The sequence below is a fragment of the Pectinophora gossypiella genome, chromosome 13 (genome assembly GCF_024362695.1).
Source record: "Pectinophora gossypiella chromosome 13, ilPecGoss1.1, whole genome shotgun sequence".
Classification (NCBI taxonomy): Eukaryota; Metazoa; Arthropoda; class Insecta; order Lepidoptera; family Gelechiidae; genus Pectinophora; species Pectinophora gossypiella.
In genome coordinates this window covers 3,234,680-3,256,406 of record NC_065416.1, presented here as the reverse complement: position 1 = coordinate 3,256,406, position 21,727 = coordinate 3,234,680, and the positions used below count along the sequence as shown (strand labels likewise).

Here is a 21,727-nt window from a genome sequence, read left to right as displayed (position 1 = left end):
ATGCCCAGACGCATGTAAATTCTACTTCAGTAAGCCGACGCGTCATACTATAAGTATTACTTACACTTTGTAGTTTCTACTTCAATAGGCGAGGCACGTCGATATTACTTACTAATAGTGAGGATGCATGCATAATGACTTGCATTTTTAAACTTTTTTTATGATATTTTGGTTTGTTTTCTTTTTGCGTGGATTCTGTTCTGCGATTTAACTAAGAGGATTTAATGTACCTGTCTGTCTGTGTCTGTGGTGTCGGAAAACAATAAATGTATCTTTCTTTCTTTCATACCGTCGCCTAACAGTGAAAACAGGTAAGCGCCTTTTTGAAATATCACGTGAATGAAATCGATTTCATTCAATTAATTTCATTCCGGTTAAAAATTGAGAACATAAATTACCAAAAAACACATTCGAATGTGATTTTCGTTATCGAAACGTCGCAATAGACAAGCTACTTAGTTTCAGTGGAGGTCAAAGTTTGTGGTCCCAATTTTGTCCCGGATTGACATTTAAAAAGACAAGAGGTTTTGTTGAAGAAAATAACATCAAAATGTAATTTTTAGTGAAGACATTTACTTAGTATTTCTATAAGACGATATATTTTTTTAACCTTTGATGGGTTTGCTGTCAGCCCTAGACTTGCCCGAAGGCATTGACGAGTCCTAAGATGGAGTTCGCCCAGAAGGTGCCTGTTCACTCTAGCCTTGAAAGCACCAGGGTTATATGCATTCAGAAATACAGAAGACGGCAAAGAATTCCACTCCCTAGCAGTGCGCATAAGGGTATTGGATCATTCATTTGATCCCTAGTTACTGGCCTTGCCTCGAAGCGTGCACAATCCGGAAATTCGCAACACAGACCATACTCTCAGGCTATTACATTCGAAAACAATTTACGGGAAAACACTCTTAGTTTGATGAAAAGAGTGAATTGGTTCAGTATATTTCTAGTATGTAGTTATTGTTTGTTGTATCGTTTCATCTGAGACCTATTGTGTCCACTGGCGCTCTAGTTTCCAATCTGGACCGGGCAGAAGCGACCGCTGTTTTATTTTACCTCCAAGAGTTTGTTTTGATTGGAGTGAATTGTACCTTGCCAAATGTAGAGTGTACGGTGACGAGTACTAATATGTATACACTTTGATACCATGTCACATAGACACATATTTTTTGACAAATTAAACTGTAAGTCTCATTAAATGTCAAATATGATAGTGCGACATGGTTCTAAAGGGGGTCATGATATTACTCATGACTGTACCTACTTACTAAATCTATGTGGAGGAGCATGTCCTTAGGTTAACACCTTATTATTAGTGATGTAATTTTCTCAGGAATGTTCCCACTTTTCGTACGGACAATTATTATGGGGATGGCACCCTAAATAAGCGTATACCTTATCTCATCAATAGTTTGCCTGAGAACATTAAAATTGAGCCAAAAAGTTAAAAAAATATTTATTAGATTTAATTTAGCTCCCTAATGGCCCCGATTCCTATAGACACCGTCTAATTTTATTTTAAGTTATATCCGTCATTTTCATATCCGTCGAAAAGGAAAGGGACGGATGATTCACAGCTCTTAATTTTAGGAAGAATGAGTAAATGAATGAATAACCCGGGCGAATCAAAAGGTACGTCGCTGGTATGCAATCCGTTTGACTTGCTGTCTACTTAACTGTGTCGGGTTATTGACGGATGTAAAATTTTTAGACTGTTGTTTTAGATTACTGCTTAAAATTGACGTGTGTTCCATAAATTTTATGCTTGTCGATTACCCGTCCCTTTCCTTTTCGGCGGATAAGAAAATGACAGATATAACTTAAAATAAAATTAGATGGTATTTACAGGAATTAACACCATTTCTTAGTTTGAATATCCATTTTTTTTTAATTTAACCATGCTGTGAGACTCTGGATTCTGCAGTCAAATTGCTTATGCAATTTTGCAGGACATTGCATTTATACCAATGTTATTTGAGGCCTTAATAATAATAAATAAATTAAAACCTTGTGTAAAAAGAGCTATGTTGCCTAACCTTTAGGCATACACGAGCAAAATACAAGTACAGTACTCTTGCTATTTCTCTTTTGTTTTGTATTTTGCATTTCCTGGTTGTGCAATAAAGTATTTGTCACGTTACGTTATGTACAAGAATAAACAATTTGAAAAAGAAATGCACCTAGTGTCCTTACTATTAAAGAGTTTTTAGAACATTCCCACTTTGGGAACAAATAATACAAAACATATGTTTGAGGTAGGACACGATATAAGTTTTACAAAATGAACAGAGGTTCCCAAACTAGGCGGAGCCTGTATCTTGGGACACCGTGGGCAAAGTAAGTTTGGCGCAAAATTTGCCAACATAATAATAAACACAGAAAAACTTAAAATATAAATATACAATTGAAAAAGTATAGGTTACATCTAAGTGTTGAATGAAGTGAGGGTATGTAAGTTGAGTGCATAATTGAGGGTAGTTATGAAAGCGTGTGAGGGTGAGTGTGTGTATATGTGTGTATGTGTGTGAGTGTGTGTATGTGTGTGAGTGTGTGTCGTTTAAGTGTTGAGAGAGATAAAGATAATTGGAGAGCTTAAGCGTAAGATTGGCTACTGAGAACCATTTTTTTTTATTCTAAATGGCGTAATGTATCATTTATTATTGTTCCACAGTCCACAAAGTTTGGGGGCTGACACCAAAAATGTTGAACCAGATGTTACACCCACCAAATAGCTTATTACGCTAAGTAAATGGCCTATCAAGTAAATTCACGGGGTAAGTTATGCTAAAGTGGGAACAAAGAAAGTGGGTATTAAAGACGATAACGTGAATTTCTATGCGGGATTTTAGTCGAAAGTCGAACATTTTTCATTTACCGGTACAAAAATCCTTTTTTAACATACATAACATAAACAGCCTGTATACGTCCCACTGCTGGTCACAGGCCTCCCCTCAATCAACCGGAGGGGTTTAAATATAATATATCACGCTTATATCCCCGAAGGGGTAGGTAGAGGTGTGTAGTATGCACACCCACTCCTCGCCGGTTGTTTAAGTCCCCATGTTTTTTTTACATTACGTTTTTACGAGATTATGGTATCTCACTTTGTTTTGTATAAGTTATTTAAATATTAATATTGAAATTAATATTATGACAATCTTCTATCGTGTGGGTTGCACCAATCTCAGCAACCATGATGACTGTCACGGTTGTTATTATTATGACCAGCAGCTAAACGTGTTCTGTTTTCTATAGTCCAGTATAAAAGCTGCAAATATTCGCGTTTATTATATTAGTTTGAATGGAACAGAATTCGTTCTTAATCTAAATTGATTCTAAATTTGAAAATAGTCCTATTTTCGTTCCCCGAATCGTAAGAATCAATTTAATCTCAATCTATATTTCCCAAGTTAACTACAAAAATTGATTATTCCCGTAACCCTTCTAAAAGAAAGTCATAAACAGCTGTGTAAAGCATCAATTTTGTATTCAAAACAGTCGTTCAACTTAGATTGACTTGTCAAACTTTAAGAAAACCGTCAAATAGGAGAATAGCACGCTATAAATACGTATAAAATCTGATAGAATTCCGTTCGTTGCTTCGTAAGCAGCCAATATACGAAATTGTATAACAGTATTTTATGTTTATTTTTAAAACGAACGTCTAAGGCCCTGAAGGGTTTTTCTTGCAGCTTCTTTTCCCCGGTTATACAATTTGTGAGAAGCTGCAGTAGTTTTAGGCGGATGAGATATTCGTTAAGTAAAAAATGACCATTCAAAGTGTAACTAGGTCACCTACTGAATAAAGATATTTTTGAATTTGAAACATGGACAGATTCAAAGAATAATACTACGTATAGAACGTTAACTTTCCGCCCCGCACCTATTCCTATCGGGCGCCGAGCTAGATTTACTTTCAATGGCCTTCAGCCGCCAAGGAGTAAAGAGAAGCGCATGCGGATTTTCTGTCTCGCTCGCTCTAAGTCGGCAGCACATAGTAAAAACGAGAATTTTGTAAGGAGTTTCCAGAGCGTGTTTAACCTCATACTGGTGCTAATTCCTGTAAACACCATCTAATTTTATTTTAGGTTATATCTGTCATTTTCTTATCCGCCGAAAAGGAAAGGGACGGGTAATCGACAAGCATAAAATTTATGGAACACACGTCAATTTTAAGCACAAATCTAAAACATCCGTCTAAAAATTCGCCCGGGTTATTCATTTATTTACTCATTCTTCCTAAAATTAAGAGCTGTCAATCATCCGTCCCTTTCCTTTTCGGCGGATAAGAAAATGACAGGTATAACTTAAAGTAAAATTAAAAGATTTCTGCAGGAATCGGGGCCATTAGCTTACCAAGGCATATGATAAGCTATCCTCACCAACCTTAACCCTTTCCCGAACAAAAAACACGCGGGTGGAAGATTTATTTCCGTTCGACTTTGTTTTATATCAGTTTATTCAATTTTATTTCGTTTTATTTCAGTGTGAATCGCTTGGGTTGCGTCGAATCGTGAGGGCCTCGGGTTATTCCTGTTATTACTGTAGAGGTTTACATTTGAATTTATTATCTATTTTTTTTACGGTTTCCCAAGAAAGATGCTCCGCCTAGTTTGGGAACCTCTGTTCACTTGGTTATATTTTTATTAGTATACCCAACCTACTTCATGTGCCGTATTGTATTTTTTCTGATAATAAAAACATTTTTCTTTTTTTTTCATTATATTATAATTTGTTAATGAAACAAGTAACACACAACACATTAGAGTTCATTTTAGCTACGCAGCTGGCGTAGCGAATGCCTTTTAAGACTAATCTAAATGCGACAAATAAAAACCAAACACAAGAGTATTTATTTACGACATTTTTTAATACAGTGTTTCATCATCATCAGCCCATTAACGTCCCCACTGCTGGGGCACGGGCCTTCCCTATGGATGGATAGGGAGATCGGGCCTTAAACCATCACGCGGGCCCAGTGCGGATTGATGGTTATTAACGACTGACCAACGGCTTAACGTACCTTTCGGAGGAGAACAATGTAAAGTTATGTGTGAACAATATACCCGTACTTTCGTGAACTCTCTCGTTTCACTGAACTCCCTCCTTGTGAAAGGTGATATTAATTGGTGTGATAAACTAATAACAACCCAATAAAAAAGACGTACACTAGTGTTACCACATTATTTTATGTGAGGATTCGAACATCAGTAAAAAGAAGCATAAGTTAAACGCTTAGTTAGTTAGACGCTTTAAGCGATAAGGCCGCCATTTGCCATGTACTTAATTAAGAGACTTTTTGTAGTTATTTCTTTTTATTTTGGTGCAATAAAGTGTATTTGTTTTTTTTTTGTTTTTTAAGTTATGTAAAAAGAGCTTTATCCTCTTTAGACCGAGATTTCCAGACACAACAGTTAAACAATGGAGTTTGGATTTATAAAGAACATTCGGTCTTAGGAGGTTATTACCTGAGCAATATAATGTACCCACTTTAGGGCTCTGTCATACAAACATACATAAACTCACGACCGTAATCCCTAATGGGGTGGACAGAGCCACAAGTAATCAAAGACAACTTGCAGCCACTGTTGATACGATGTCGTAAGCTGGATATGATGAACCTTATGGTGATAAGGGATCAGCCTATCGCCCATAACATTAGTCCATCATGTTAGATGACACAATCCCTCTGTCGGTTTTTACGACATGCCCGGGAAGACAAGCAGCTGAACGTTTTCTATGTTTTTTATTTGCTCCCAGAACAGCATAGAAGCATAGTTTAGGGCTCTGTCGCACTGACATATTTGACATTTAGTAAGACATACAGTTCAATTTGTCAAAAAAGTTAATGTGACATGGTACCAAAGTGTTTAAATATTAATGCTCATGACCGTACAACAAGAATGAACAATTTAAAAAGAGCAGCTGTAGTGTCGTTATTATTAAATGCAACAGGAACGTTCCCTTTTTGGAAATATTTAACAACCTTAAGGGTGGAAACGGGAGTACTTACAGCGAAGGCTGGGCGGCGTTGATTGGGCAGTTTCTTTTTTTATTTAGCGCGAACATAGCGATCGTAGCTGAAATTAGGACAGATTTCCCTCCCCACGGACTCTGGGGATGCATTGTTTAGTTCAACGGGCAATTTACAGCTATCAGCGTTTATTTGGATGGAAATAGCGGCCTTATGTCTGATAGAAAAGAATACACACATGAATTATGTTAGTAGGTACTTGTTTGCTTTATGTAAATATTTCTTTTATACAAGACGTTGCACCGTCCCGCACCAAATTGTGAAAAATGTTTGCCACTGTTGCCTGGAAGAAATTGCTGCTTAGCAATAAGGCCGCTAGAAAACTTGTTTTTGTATGTTGTGCGGAATAAAGTATATTTGTATTGTATAAATGTTTTCACTTCGAATCCCGGTGGGGACTATCAAATAAAACCTCTAGTTCAGTACAATTAATGATTAAGCATGCGCGGTACGAGTTAGATCTGTCAAAGTACAGAAGCCAGTGCTGTGACGTTCATAGCATAGTGATGTATCAGTCGAGACTAGGCCGACTGATTATTTTCTATCTAACAGGTATTTATCACAAACCATCATCTTCCTAGCATTATCCCATTTTTCACCGGGTCCGCTTACCTAACCTGAAGATTTGACAGGTCCGGTTTTTACAGAAGCGACTGACTGTCTGACCTTTCAACCCGCGAAGGGAAAACCAGCCCAATACAAGTCACATACCTCCAATGCATTTCTCGGGAATATGGGTTTCCTCACGATGTTTTCCTTTACCGCTGAGCACGTGATAATCATTTATGATCCGAACATGGATTCGAAAACAGATTTGTCAATTATTGGTTTAGGCTTACGTACTTATCACAAATATCACTTCGTAATTCCTAGTTTGGTTACGACATTACAAGCAGATTATCCAGATTGACAGAAAGTAAGATGATCCGTGCACTTTAGGCCGTTGGTCCCGGTTACTACTTACCGATGTGAGTACGTAGTCGTTACATGAGCCATGTCAGGGGCCTTTGACGGCTCAATAATACCTAACCCTGACACCAAGGTTGATGATGATGTGGTTGGTCATCCATCTCACAACCCACACGATAACAGAAAAATCAAACAGCAATCCGCTCTTTGCATAGAAAGCGACAAAAAGTAAAAGTGAAACAGAAGATAAAAAAAACTATTTATAAAGAAACCCTACCCAGTACCTACCAAAATTTACACATAAAAACGTATATTTATCGCGCAAATAAAGTTATATTCGGGCGAGTGGTTTCAATATAATTCCGGTCCGTACCAATACGGTCCGACCCGGAATAAATTGTCCGGAATATCGGAACAACCGGAAACCCGTTGACAGTCAATTGCACCCGATATTAACATATTTATTCCCAATAATACGTAAGTAACGGAAATAAGGATAACGAATATACGAGCAAAAAAAAACATCATAAAAAAATTGTTTCACTATTTTGAGGGAATTTTCTATTTTGAAAAATACAACAATAAATATAACCTCAGGATGCGCTTCGGAGGTATGTGACCTAACCTGTATTGGGCTGGTTTTCCCTTCGCGGGTTATAGGCCGAGGTTTTGCTTGCTTCTTTTTCCGGCTGGTTGTGCGAAGCTGCAATAATTTTAGGCGGATGAGACGTTCCTTATACAATTGACGACTCGAAATGCAACTATGTTACCTACTGAATAAAGATAATTATTTTAATATTTGGAAAAAATAGTTTATTTACTTTGACTCAATAATTAAAAACAATACAAACACACAACATTAATAAAACGCCTTTTTCAGTGTCACATCAAGGCAAAGTTCCCAACAAGCCGGAAGACATTTTTGAATTTTCATTTTGAAGGTCAGACAGGCTCACACATACACTGCTGTAAAAACCGGACCTATCATTTTATAGGTTATGTAAGCGGACCTAATGATGAGAGATAAGGATGAAAGTAATTTTAATAAGCTTAGCTTAGCTCCTCTGCTGAACTGGGAGTAAACAAAAAACATAAAAGGTGTTCTGCTGCCTCTCCTCCCGTGCATGTCGTAAAAGCCGACAAAGGGAAAGCGACCAAAAATGATGAATCTATATGGGCGACAGGCTGATCCCCTATCACCATACGGTTCATCATTATCCATCTTAGGACTATGTACAAAAAGTGGCTGCAAATAGTCTTCTGATTATTTGTGGCTCTGCCCACCCCTTCGGGGAACATGGGCGTGAGTTTATATATGTATGTAATTTTAATAAAAACACTTATCTGAAGTTTTATTAAACGACACGCTAAATAAAAGGTATATTTAGCCGATTATCAAACACTGCAGTACTCAAATAACTTTCTCAGTGTTGAAATAGTGTGATTATTTTTAGAATAGTATAGAATTGTAGTAAACAAGACACAGACGGTGGTAAGACATTTGTTGATATGGACGACGATAGATTAATGTAAGCAGATCAAACGACTGCGAAAAATAAAGACAAGTGTTTATTTTATACGAGTGATGTGTTAATACAAGGGCGATTGCTTGTCTGAGAACTCTGAAATCATCTTAGCGGATTTTGATTCCAAATTCAAATGTTTTATTGTTCCAATGTGGGTACAAAAGTTCTACCCGAAGGCAGAGGTTAAAGTATATACACCCACTCGCCAGCTGTGTTTAAATCCCATATAATAAAGCGAGCCTACGTGGTCTAGTGGTTAGAGCGTTAGGCTCACGATCTGGAGGTCCGGGTTCGATTCCCGATGGGGACATTGTCGAAATCACTTTGTGAGACTGTCCTTTGTTTGGGAAGGACTTTTCAGGCTTGAATCACCTGATTGTCCGAAAAAGTAAGATGATTCCGTGCTTCGGAGGGCACGTTAAGCCGTTGGTCCCGGCTATTAGCCGTAAAAACATCTCCACCAACCCGCAGTGGAGCAGCGTGGTGGAGTATGCTCCATACCCCCTCCGGTTGATTGAGGGGAGGCCTGTGCCCAGCAGTGGGACGTATATAGGCAGTTTATGTACCGCTATCGTAGTTATCTCTATGCAGGAGTAGAAGTAAAAGAGCGTGGGGTTGAACGGGCGACAGCGGTTCTCAAACAAAACGCGTGTTAGGGCCTTTCATACCTCTTTCCGTGGTTTCAATGTAATATTAATTACACCGATACCGTTATTTCACAACGCAATTTACGCGATGTACAAGTATCATCATCGGCTTCACGAGGTCCTCTTACTTAGATTTAAATTAAATATGAATAAGGGACTTTCGAAGTTTCGCTCCTCAAAAACATTAAAGATGGCGCTGTACAGATTTTCCTTCACGAGACATATGCAACTTTTATGCTTGTTTTAGAGTATAAATGATGACCCTTTTTATTACACCCAGGCACAATTATCTTCCACCCATTGTTATTCTGATCAAAATAAAGAGAAGCAATATAGGTAGCAACGTAATTCTATAGATAATGTGATAATGTAAAAATATCAAGCAACAATTTTTTATATATGCTTAAGCCGGAATAATTATGCACGCGAGTAATGAGAAAATAGGTAATTATCACATTAAAGCTGTACAACGCTATCTATATTGTTTTGGTGAACGTAGCCTGGAAAGTCTCTCATTGAATCTGCCATTTTCAAAAACAATCACGAAACGTATTTTTTTTTTAGCTTTTGGCCTGATATGACTAAGGGTGGAATGAAGGTCAACGATTTTTATTGCTTTTTTACTTAATCGGGGTATGGAGCATACTCCACCACGCTGCTCCAATGCGGGTATGCGATAGCGGTACTGCTTCTTAAATTCCATAACCACTTTACCGGCAATGTATATTTTATGTGATAGACTGCAATTTTATCATTACTCTTTGTGAGATACTGCATATAAACGTAATTTTATGATAAATAGCAGATCATACTAAGGTTTTAAGCTTTGCTGTGATAAGGAGGGATCTCCTTGCACGTTAGTCGATATTAGATTTTATGCTCTGCAGGTTATAACACAAAACGACGTTTTAATACAGAGTGTTAGTGATTTCGTAAAGAATACTGAGGGGGATGATTCAGACCATGATTCCAAATTAATATCAAATAAAATCCAAGTAAAAAAGTAATATCAAGAGAGAAGAATTAATTCAAGTGAATTAATATCAAGTGAGTTTTTCCTGTCGGAAAATTCATGACAATTTCAGTGGTTTTTTTTTAAATCATTTTCAATTCCATACTTTTGCGACGGAAAATTCTTCTTGATATCAACTCAGAATCATGGTATGAACCATCCCTCAAAGTTTTCGTTACGTTGTCACTAACACCGTGTAATGTTATCGCGGATCTCCGGGGATCGTAAAGTTTGAGGTCGAGTGGAGTGCAAAGCTGAAGTATAAACTATTTGCTCAAACTTGTATGACGCGCGTTTCGCGCTCGCTTGGCCCTTCCAGCCTCTTTCTTTTATTCCGTGATTGAAACCCTAGCTTGGTACGATGTAAGCCGACAAGATACAGGCTTCTGCAGTAATATTTTATTACTCGCATGTCTGAATAGTTGAACATCCTGCTCGTAAATGTATGTTCTACCGGTATTTTCCATTTCCCGCTACACGGTAATTTCAGTTTCTAATCGTAGAAAATATGAAATATTGAAATACAACTCAGCATTATTCCGTTTTTCACAGGGTCCGCTAACCTGACCTGAAGATTTGACAGGTTCGGTTTTTTACAGAAGCGATTGCCTGTCTGACCTTTCAACCCGCGAAGGGACAACTATCCCAATACAGGTTACGTCACATACCTCCGAAAATGCACTTCTCGAGAATATGGATTTCCTCACGATGTTTTCCTTCACTGCTGAGCACTTGATAATCATTTATAATCCAAGCATGAATTCGAAAATAAATTCGATAATCATTGCATGTGCTAGATTCGAACCTGCGACCTCAAAGTGAGAAGAAAGCGTTCGCCCAACTGGGCTACCACGGCGCTATTGAAATACAGCTATTTCTAATAATATATATATTTCTACTAACATAATGACCACCCAATCCCCCCCCGTGTTTTTGCAGTTGTTGTTCCTGCTGGCCGCCTGTTGTGCTTTTCTGTATATGTTGTCCTTATCTCTGTATTTTGTATCCATTGTGCTCAATAAAGTATTTTATCTATCTATCTATCTATAACATAAGGGATAGGTTGAGGTGTATATACACCAACTCCTCGCTTCCATGTAATAGGGGGCGAGCCTATAGCCATTAACCGGGCACAAATCCTGGAAACCATGTTATTTGTTAACATTGATCCAAACATGAATTCAAACTCATAAAGTTGAATTTAGTGGTATAGTTAAGAGCTCCAGCCGGGATTCGAACCCGTAACATTACGATGTAAGTGACGCGTTCTCCGCTACCACGGGTTATTTTAAACAATTACAATTTAAAAAAAAATATCTAATGTTAAATACAATACAAATCAATATAATACGAATTTCAATTACAAAATATTAAATACCAATACTTGATATAAAATTGCCAGAATTCAAACATATTTCCACGTTCGAATTTCAAAGAGCGCTCAACCGGTATTTCCAATTAAACATACAGGGTGTTAGTGACATCGTAACGAATACTCAGGGGGATGAGTCAGCCCATGATTCTGAGTTAGTCGAATTGTCCGTCACAAAACTAATGACTTTCTGTGTTTGCTAAAATTGCGATGAAAAATTCCATTTGATACTAACACAGAATAATGAGCTGAATCACCCTCCTCAGAATTCGTTACGATGTCACTTACACCCCGTACAAGTACGTACAGGTAGCCATATGAGTACCTATGGATGTTATTGACAACGTAACGTAAAAGTATGGGACTGAAAATTATTACAAATTCCGACAGGAAATTCAATTTGATTTCAACTTGGAATCATGGTCTGGATCATCCCTCAAACTTTTCGTTACGATGTCACTAACACTGTGTAAAATATCGACTGTCGAGTCGTAACTTTAGACAAAGAGAATGTTAACCAAACAAGAGAAACTAACTAACTGTCCGATATATTAACCGCACGTCCGAATAATTGAAAACGTCACCGTCAATACAGATATTTTTCCTACAGCTATAAAAAATAAACGGTATTTTGCGTTTGGTAAAAGCGAATGAAAGATAAATAGTCTTCCTGTATTCTGTCAATATCAGTATTGAACATAATCTATCTAGTATACGTAGCGGATGAAATATGAATTGTAGAATTGAAATTAAATAAAACCGATATGAGCCGTAGTAGTCCAGTTAGTAGAACACTTGCCTCTCTCTATAAAGTCGCAGGTTCAAATCCAGCACAGGCCTAAACCAATGATTCACGAATTTGCTTTCGACTTCATGTTTGGATCATAAATGATTACGTGCTCAGCGGTGAAGGAAAACATCGTGAGGAAACCCGCATTCCCGAGAAATCCATTTTCGGAGGTATGTGACCTAGTCTGTACTGGGCTGGATTTCCCTTCGCGGGTTGGAAGATCTTCAGGTTAGGTAAGCGGACCCTGTGAAAAACGGGATAACGCTAGGGGGATGAGAATTGAAACACTCGCACTTACGCGGTAAGGCGGCAGACGGTAAGAGATGCTGCTTAGGGTGGAATTAATACACTAATCCCAGCTTCGAGACTGCCCTCGAGACCATATCAATGTGCCAGTTGTTATATAAAAACAGGGCGGCATGATCTTGAGGGCAGCCACAGCTGAGATTGGTTTGTTAATACCACGAGGGCTTTGTCGCTTAGGGGACATAAAGGTTTTAAAATAATGTTCTTTTGGGTCTTGATATTATGTATTTCTAAGTTTTTATTTTTTTCTTTTTAGCGCATTTAAATAAAAGCTTGTTTTTAAAGATTTTTTTACCTTAATTTATTTTATACTTTTTAGTTTTCACCTTGTAAGTTCCTAAGTCTGTTCATCTCATTCAACGCATCATTATTGCAAGGTCGTTTGCCAGTTAATTTTGAACAATCCAACTCTTCAATTAGGAGCCCTTCTAACGATTTCACCCTACTTAAGGCCACATATGCTTGACCAGCGGCAAAGAGCTTCGAGCCCAAGTATACAACGGCGTGGTCAACAGTACTACCCTGCATTTTGTGTACCGTACAAGCCCAACATAATATAATTGGTAACATTCTCCTTTCTGCAGTGCCGCGACTAAATTTTGCTGGAAATTGCACAGTCTTGGGTTGAATGAGATGAACACCGTCTTTACCGAAGTCTATACGGACGGAAGGTATGTCAGTATCATACATTTGAGCTCTCCGGAAGCAAGGCCATAATATTTCCGTTATGTATCCGATTGCACCATTCACAAGACCCTTGGATATATCTACATTGTACCGTAACATTACCTTGGCCCCAACAAATATTTCTAACTCCTTAGGGAGCCCTCCAGTCTTATTTATATCAGATGGTATAATATTATTTAAATCCACGTTGTCATCTACTAGACTATCCTGTGCTCTTATTTTGTTGATAGTTATACCTTGAGCCCGGAAATGTTCGAGAACACTTTTGTTATGGTCATACACTTGTTGGTTAGTGGGATAAATTCGTAGGGCCTTTTCAATTGCAAATTCACCTGTCGGTTCTTTGTTTAATCGATTCATTAAAATAGCAAAATGTTCAGATTGAAGTTCACCAACCCTTAAGGCGTTTAAGAGGTCTTTAAAAGTTGTGCTACCTTGTTGTCGCATATTTTCGGTTAATTCAATTAACGAGAAAGAGCGCCATAAGTGTGTTGCTGGGATAAACCTAGCGGGTTGATCAAACACTTGATTTCCTCTCACAGGAGGTAACTGCATTAAGTCCCCAAACACACAAATAGGTTGTGTCGTTTAAGTACTGAGTTCCTTTGGCTGTCTTCCGGCTCCATCATCAGACCCTGGTTACCATCTAGCATCTAAGTACTCATCTAGGCGAATCAAACGAGCCCAAACTCGATGGGGTTGTGTCGTTTAAGTACTGAGTTCCTTTGGCTGTCTTCCGGCTCCATCATCAGACCCTGGTTACCATCTAGCATCTAAGTACTCATCTAGGCGAATCAAACGAGCCCAAACTCGATTTGGTTGTGTCGTTTAAGTACTGAGTTCCTTTGGCTGTCTTCCGGCTCCATCATCAGACCTTGGTTACTATCTAGCACCAAAGTACTCATCTAGTCGAATGAAATGAGCCCAAACTCGATGTGGTTATGTTATTTAATTACTGAGTTGCTATGGCTATCTTCCGATTTCATCATCAGATCAGCTCCATGTCATAATAATATTGCATTGTCATCGGATATACACGTGCATGCAAAATTTCAGCTCAATCGGTTGAGGGCAAGTGCCTTAAAATTGAGTTATAAAATTCCACCCGAACACACAAACATACATACATACATACATACATTGCAAGTTAAATAAAAGCTTGTAAAAAAATTGTTGACAATCGTGACTTGATTGATATCCGCTGTCAAAATTAGTGTTGCCAGGTGACACTTCGTAGTAAAAAAAAATTAAGCCAGAGCCGTAACAGGCTTTTTATATAGATTAGTATTTTTAAATTATTTGTAAGTACCTTATGTAATGTTATTGTATGTCACAATATGACTAAATGTGCTGAACGCTATAAGCATCACTTCCATCGATATACCTACGACATTTTTGACAATAAAATTTCATTTCAAGATGAACTAAGTATCCACACGAGTGTCCTGTCCAGGGAGTGACATTCCTTACGATTTCAATAATTTGAATTTATTTATAAGAACTTTGTCATAAAGAACTTATCGTCGTTGCCAATTTAAAAGCTCTTATGTGTCGCCCTCACCAATATTCTTTTTTGTCAGGATCGAATAGTATTTTGCTCCTTAAACTGATTTTCAAACAGTTTTTACCATGACTGTACTATACAAAAAAAATCGCTCGACGTCAAGCCGCTCGCCATAAACAGATTCGCCGTAGCGGGAATCGCCGTTCGGAGAGTCGCTGTCAACGCTACAATTCAACATTCAGTACAAACTCTTATGAATGTAAATATCAATTATCTTTTAATATTTTTAACACACAGTCATACAAAAAAAAATCAGGCAGAAGTTTTTTTTTAATTTCTGTAATATTGATCCGATTGCACATAATAGATTTTAAATTGGCAAAGACGTTATTCACATTTTGATGGCATTTCATTTCACTTACTCTTTCTAGATGTTTATTGTTATCAAATTGGAACTGCACATACCTGAAAAAAGAAACAATGTATTAACACGTTATCGTAAATGTACGTACAAACATTAGGTACCTAAAAGAATGTGGACAATAGCATAGAATAATAGCTCATTGTTCACCGTGTGAGTAAAATGATTACCAACGAGGGTGCAGTCTGTTGTCCGAGTTATTACCGAATAGCTCCATAATATGTATATATTTTTTTATTCAATTGTAATATTGTTTCTTTTAAATGCTTAAACATGACTACCAACCCGCGATAACGTGGTGGAATATGCTCCACAGCCCTCGCGGCACGGTTTACCGCGCCGCGCGCGGTACGAATTATATCGAGGGCTTCTACCAATAGCCGTACGACGTTTATCTACGTAAATAGTATTTGCTGCGTTTATTGGTCGTAGCGATATAATTCGCGTAGCCGTAACTGTATACGGCTGTTTTATTTTTCCTTTTTCTGTATAATTTACGTAAATAACGCAGGTAATACGGACGCTACCTACATCCTTTATTTTATTAACCATGACAATGTCGACGCCCAAACGGATAGAATTGAAGCCGAAACGCTAACAAGCCGGATGTAACCAAACAATGATAGTGTCCGGTATATTTTATTACTCGTCTACTGGGATATCTCGGCAAATGGGTCAGCTACGAATGAGGTGGACGCTGACTGTGTTGTGCAGCCAGCAGTATGGGCACGAGTACTAATATACACTTTGAAACCATGTCACGTTCACTTTTTTGACAAATTAAACCGTAAGTTTCATTAAATGACAAATATGATAGTGCGACAGGGTTCTAAAGTGGGTACATGATATTGTTCATGATTGTAGTAGGGGCACGTTTGATGATAGACATATCCCCCCCACCCCTCGACGCGGTCTGTCTGTTTTTTTTTTATTAGAAGATTTAAGTGCATCTAACCACAATCCCGCTTGATCTTCAGCAGCTATGTGATCTAAGATGCTCCACGAAAACTCAAATAGTACCTATTCATTCTTGTCTTGAAATGTGTATCGAGAACAATGACGCAAGGAGAGAATTCCATATGTCTTCACATATGGTGAGAAGGAGATTTTTATGGAGTGCCCGGGCTTTACAGCCTTATTTAGCCAGCCTAATTGTCACTGCGCTACAGCAGTCATAAAGCGTCGTGTTATGGTTATCCACAGTTGGTGTCCGTTAGGTCACATACCTCCGAAAATGCATTTCTCTGGAATATAGATTTCCTCGCGATGTTTTCCTTCACCGCTGAGCACGTGATAAACATTTATGATCACATGAATCGATTGGTCGATTTACATGAATTTGAAAACAAATTCGATAATCATTGGTTTAGGCCTGTGCTGGATTCGAACCTACGACTTCAAAGTGCGAGGCAAGAGTTCTACCGACTGGGCTACCACAGGTCCTCAAAACACACGGCTCCGAAGCGCAGATAGTGTCCAGCATATTTTATTAGTGGTCCACTCGAATATCCTACAAATGGGTCAGCTACGAATGAAGTGGACATTTATTATGTACAACTAGATTCGAGGACTGTGGGAAATCATGTTTGCGCAATGTATTGTGTAAATGTGCACTTAGTTTGTGTCGCTGCAAACATGTGCTTTTCAATTTCAGTAACTTTATCCATAAGATGACAAAGCATAACGCTTGTACGCCTGTATATCTGTGAATGTGGTTACCATGATCAAACCCTATCTCACATAGTGAACGAGTGCCCTCTACACCCAGTTCCCAGATGGCATAGCCGAGCTGCATTGTGTGACGGATGCGGCAGAGACTTGGTTAGGGGAGCTTAAGCTGGATATAATATGATCCACGCAGGATATTTTATATCTGCCATACGCAATAATAAACGCCTGTATATCCTTCGGGGATATATAACCACTCCTTGCCAGTTATGTTTAAGTCCCATGTAATAGGGGGCGAGCCTATTGCCATTAAAAGGGAGGATTACTTTATAAGGGAGGCGTGAGGAGATATAATAGTACGCAGTACATACCGTTTTAGACACTGCATAAATCATATGGGAAGCTTGTATAAGGCCTGATGATTACCTACGGTTATAGTAGTGGTATATATGACTTAACCTGTATTGGTACGATATACTCTGAATCGGCCTGCGTGTATGAAACGATTTATGGATGTGGAGGAAGCAAGAGAAGTGTGTCAGGATCGAAGCAAATTCAATTCCATAAGAGTTTACGTATGTCTATGTATGTATGTATATTGGAATGGTTTGCCCCTAGGGTGCGAAGATCAGACAGGCAGTCTCCAGGTTAGGTAAGCGGATTCCGTGAAAACGGGTTACCGCTACAGAGATTACGATTCAACGAGAGAGACTTATCACCACGTACACACACTCCTTCTGTAAGAAAACGATATAACCGAAACATTATTGGCCACAATTCCTGCAGACACCTCCAAATTTTATTTTAAGTTATACCCGTCATTTTCTTATCCACCGAAAAGAAAAGGGACCGGAGATTGACAACTGTTAATTTTAAAATGAACGAACAACCCGGGCGAATTATATAGGCATCATGTGTGCTGTCAATTTAATTCTGTCGGGTTATTGGCTAATATAAAATTTTGGGAGGGTTTTTTAAATTTCTGCCTAAAATTGACGTGTGTTCTATAAATTTTATGCCTGTCGATCACCCGTCCCTTTCCTTTTCGGGGATAAGAAAATGACAGGTATAACTTAAAATACTAGATGAATAGATGTTATGTAATGTAGTTAGCGCCATTGTTTCACCAACAGAAAGGCCAATAAGCGTAAAGTCGTCAAAGCGAATTGTATTGTGTTCGAGAATGTTCGCGATCGATGTAATCTATCTTAAAGCTTCGGCCGCTCATACGGGCAAGGTCACATACTTCGGGCCCTTCCAATTCGTTATTTAAAGGGTCGGCTGGGGCTGGGAGTAAAGGGAAACGGGACGAGCATATGTTACCATAGAATCAGGCATACCGCTACGTATAGAACCGCAACTCTCCGCTCCGCACCAGCGGCTGAGCTAAGTTTACCTCACCCCCCTCAGTCTTAGTTTACTCTTCAATCGTCCATGTGCAGGTCTAGTGCAGATGCGCGTGTACGATAACGTCAATGTGTAGTGTCTGTGTAAAACGAGAATTTTTGTATGAAGTGTCCAGGGTGCGCCGTTATTCTACGGCCGGGAACAAATACTTCATTTATATCAAAACATCAGAATAGAAATAAATTCAATGTTTGGCTAACAAAAAGACCAATCAGCCGGGTCTGCATGACAACCGCGCCGCGCGCGGCGCGAATTATATTGAGCGCTTCGACCAATAAACGAGACGAATGCTATCTACGTAGATGGACATCAAACGGCTATTGGTCGAAATCCTCGATACAATTCGCGCCGCGCGCGGCGCGGTAACCGTGCGTTGACTACAGATATACTTAAACAAGGGCTGGGGCCCTAATCTATCTTTTTTTGCAGATTTTTATGTGTTTTTCCTAAATAACAGTAAACCGGATTAGAATGAGGTATGTGTAGAGAGTAACAAAACAAATTCAAAGAAACATATGAGTAAGAGAACTTAACAAAAACAAAATACTTAGACAAATTAAAATTTTTGCATTTTTTTATGTGAAATAGTTTAGGTACTTTCTTGCGTTAGCTGGGAAGTACTTAATTATACGCACTCAGCCGATTACCGGTATGTTAGTCGTCTATTTTTCTGTATACAAAAAATAATTTAAGAAAGTTTTGGACCCAGGAAAAAGTCAAGCCATATGACAAAGAAAAATTACGAACACTTTCGCGGATAAAAGGGGAAGTTTCTAAAAAAATCCAGTGTCTCCAATTTAACGTAGTCTTTCTCTGAAAGCCTCTCTTAGTTTTAGCCATATTACAAAGAAAAATTACAACTACTTTCGCGGCTAAAACGTGAAGTCTCTAAAAGATTTCCCAGCTGATTTGTTATAGTATTACTAATTTAATGTATTCTTTCAAGAGAAAGAATGTATTCTTTCAAGAGAAAGAATGTATTCTTTCAAGAGAAAGAATACATTAGAGTTTTTAAGAAAAAACTCTCTTAGATTTTTAGCCATATTCCGTGGACAAAATGTGAAGTCTCTAAAAGTTATTTTCCAGCTGACCTGTTAGAGTATTAACAGTTTAATGTAGTCTTTCTCTTAAAGCCTCTTTTAGATTTTTAGGCAAATTATAAAGTACTTTCGCGGATAAAATGTGAAGTTTCTAAAAGTTTTTTCCAGCTGACCTGTTAAAGTGTTACCAATTTAATGTAGTCTTTCTCTTAAAGCCTCTCACTCGAATACGGGCAAGGTCACGCGCCGCCTGGGAGTCCTTCCCAATTCGTTATTTAAAGGGTGGCGCTAGAGTTGCGCTCCGAATAGAGTTGGGAATAAAAGAAATACGGGACATCCATGAAGCATTAACTAAGGAAAAAATGTCGGGTATTTTGTCATGTAAGTAGTCATGAAAAAATGTCAAGATATTTTTATTTGTTACATCATGGCTTTAAAGTTTGTAATAAGTATATTATTAATGCCTTGCACGAAATAGAAACATCGAAACAAATACATTATGTGTAAAAAAAAAAACATCTTGCTGTAGAGGACAAAATCCCTTCTCTATGCTTTACACGCTAAGTGGGTATTTCAGTAGGTCATAGATAAATAGGTAAATTATAAAATGCTAACCTAGAAATAGAAGCCAGTCTAAGACGACTATAAACTAATATAATTTTTCTTTTTGATTTATTTTCGAATTTTAATTATGAATTACAATAAATAAAGTAACAATGAGTACTTTTAGTACGATGTTTGACCGCCTTTATTGATGACGCCAGTAAAACAAATTCCAAATACAAACTCCATTGAAAAAATTAGTTTTAGTTTTCAAAAACATTCTTCTATGATATGGAACAGGCTCAGGTCATCAGAACATGCTGCCTCGTCTCTATTGTATTGTAAATTAAAAAGAATAATGTTTGCAGTGTTTTATTTTATTACCCACGACGGAACGGAGCAGGTATATGCGTTTAGGGTGAGAGATGTTTGTGTGTGCGTTTGTGCAAAGTAATGTTATTCTTTTAAACTTTAGTGTTTAAAAAGTATAACTTTTTGAATACGGGCTGTTATTTTTTTTTTCAATAAATGAAATAGCAAAAAAGTTTCTACGAAAAGTTTAAATTTGGAATACTTTATCAACGGAATGGATGCTATCTAATTATTGGAAAATCGGCCAATAGTCAAGTACCGTACTGGTGACAGTGACAATAGTGACACGGTAGTGGTGGACTGTTGGTGCAGGTCTCGTGTCCGGGACGTCTCCGGGACTCGACCCACATTCGTTGCAGCGGGTCGATGTGCGCGCGCCGCAACAGGTGTACACACACCTACACTAGCTTCATTCGAACAATACCTTTTATATCGCTATTATTCTTACAAGCTTACAATGTTTATTGGGGTGGGTTGAAATAAAAGTTAACATTAAGATTTAATTTTGGATCCGGCGCAGGCCAGACGAAATAAAAAAAAAAGTACCGGACTTGCACTAATGAGTTATCAATTTATCTGAAAAGCAATTTTCACTAACACAATTAGCTTGACCATTATAGACGGCGATACGGCTCACTATCTACGTTGGTCTAACAGAAAGCTCGGTGAGGTGTGGGTATTTAGTTAATCTAGCGATGGATGTACCTCTGACTACCCCAACTGGGATATAGTCGTGAGCTTATGAACAAACTGAATTTAGATCGTTATCCTGAAATAATTCCAGTAAATCCAGTAAAATTCAATTCAGGTAGAAACAGTAAATTTTCCAATTTAAAATTCAATTTAATTGAAAACCTATAAATAGAGGTTCCTGGTCAAATTGTTCTGTATTTAAATTTAGAATAATATTGTTATAAGTTATTGACCTTTTCGGTAAGTATTCGATCAAGCAACTTTGGACACTCTTTCTAAATTTGTTTAAGACTATTGGAAAGCTATTCATAGATAGAGTAATTGAAAATGTGGTTTAAAAATATGTACAGGACATTTTATTTAAAAACTTACTATATAATATCTTACGCTTAATACGTTTTTAAACAAAAAAGAAATATAGTATATCATCATAATCACTAAGAGCCACGACCTTGTCGATGTAGCATTCTCCATGCTACCAAAACATATCTAGTTTTAAAAAGAGTATGAATGGATTCCTGCACATATCTCATAATTTTATTTTAAGTTATACCTGTCATTTTCGAAAAGAAAATAAATATATGATTAACAACTGTTCATTTTAAAATGAATGAGTCAATAACGCGGGCGAACAAATTAGGCATTTCGCTGATACGCAACCCCGTGAGACATGTGCTGTCTTAATTATGTCGGGTTATCGGGCAGTATACACTTTAAGGAGGGTTTTTTAATTTCTGCCTAAAATTGAAGTGTGTTTCATAAATTTTATGTCTGTCGATTACCCGTCCCTTTTCTT

At 37.8% G+C, this 21,727-nt stretch overlaps 1 protein-coding gene across 1 annotated transcript in view; it reads right to left on the bottom strand.

The window, feature by feature from the left end:
- Positions 1-21,727, bottom strand: part of LOC126371708 (protein kinase C, brain isozyme) — a 264,408-nt gene that overhangs the window by 66,813 nt on the left and 175,868 nt on the right. The window lies entirely within an intron of this gene.